Source organism: Phalaenopsis equestris, unplaced genomic scaffold (assembly GCF_001263595.1).
Source record: "Phalaenopsis equestris unplaced genomic scaffold, ASM126359v1 Scaffold000609, whole genome shotgun sequence".
Classification (NCBI taxonomy): domain Eukaryota; kingdom Viridiplantae; phylum Streptophyta; class Magnoliopsida; order Asparagales; family Orchidaceae; genus Phalaenopsis; species Phalaenopsis equestris.
This window is the reverse complement of record NW_018165049.1, coordinates 886585-887835: the sequence shown is the minus strand read 5'-3', so window position 1 is coordinate 887835 and position 1251 is coordinate 886585. Positions and strand designations below refer to the sequence as shown.

Here is a 1251-nt window from a genome sequence, read left to right as displayed (position 1 = left end):
ATTCAAATTCATCGATTTAGGCACTTTGAATGCTGATTTTGAAAGCTTTTATACAATGATTTGGGCACTTTAAGTGTTGATTTTGGGGGCTTTCAAGTGCAACTTTTGGCGATGTTTTGGGCAGATTTTGGATTGCTTTCTTGACTCAGTTGGAGTTGATTTGGACTGCAATTTGAGTCCCTAGTGGATGATGTTTAGCTGCGATTTATGGAGATATTTTGGGACGGATTTACATGACTGATACTTCATTCTTTAGCACTTACCTTTATAGCACCTAAACTTCATTCTTTACATGCATACCACCTGACCTAGAGAATATTGCAGCACTTACATATATGCCAAAGATCTCTTATGACTTTACATATGTGATAATAAATTGTAAAGACCATTTGAATGTGCTCATGGTATAGGCTGGAAGATCTTGAATCCAATTACATGTGTAGATTTTCAAATACGATGTTTTGTACTCTCCTATGTATATCAAAACTCGTAGAGAATTGATTTGGGTTTGCCTCGACCGTGAGCCTTGCTCGTGCTTTGGATTGCCTTTGATTGTGAGTCTTGGCAGTTGTCCCCTACTTTAATTGTGAGCCTCTTTTGTCCCTGTTCCTTGCCTTGGCCGAGAGCATTGTGGATTGTTTCTTCCTCTCTATTGACCTTGGTCGTGAGCATTTATGTGGCTTAATAGGGAGATCTCTATGCTTATTTAATATATGGAGTTATGGATCAAGTTGGAAGAATTTCGGACTTAATACAAATTTGGAAATATTGACGGTGTTTTCTCCGCGTTTATTTTCCTTTCAAAGTTTGGAAAATTTTAAATCTCATTTTGGAAGAGTATTTGGTCGATTTGATTATTCCCACGTCATTGGGGTTTGGAGAATCAGTGCGAAGGGATGTTTTATGTTTATCAGGAAAGATCCCGGGCCCTACTTTTCCAAGTCTTTCCGATAGGAGTCTTTTGAGAGCTGATCCAGTCTTCTTTTTCGTTGTTTTAGATGGATCAGTGTCTCCTCTCTCTCACCCCATTTTTGTTCTTTTATTTCCTTGCTTCTTGGTTCGGTTTTTTTCCGACACTTATGTACGATGCATAAATGTCCACGTATAGCCTTTTGCTATCCGTGAAAACCATAAGCAAGGTCGCAAGTAGTCGTTTTGGGGCGTACGGTGTTGATGATAAAGGCACACCGAAGTTAGAGCAAAAAGATGTCATATCCTATAACATCAAGATCCAGGCATTTGATGAATAAT

General features: G+C 38.7%; 1 protein-coding gene across 1 annotated transcript in view; it reads right to left on the bottom strand.

Moving 5' to 3' along the window:
* LOC110029879 (phosphatidylserine decarboxylase proenzyme 3-like) overlaps window positions 1-1251 on the bottom strand; it is a 127154-nt gene that overhangs the window by 30597 nt on the left and 95306 nt on the right. The gene's annotated exons all lie outside the window — the stretch shown is intronic.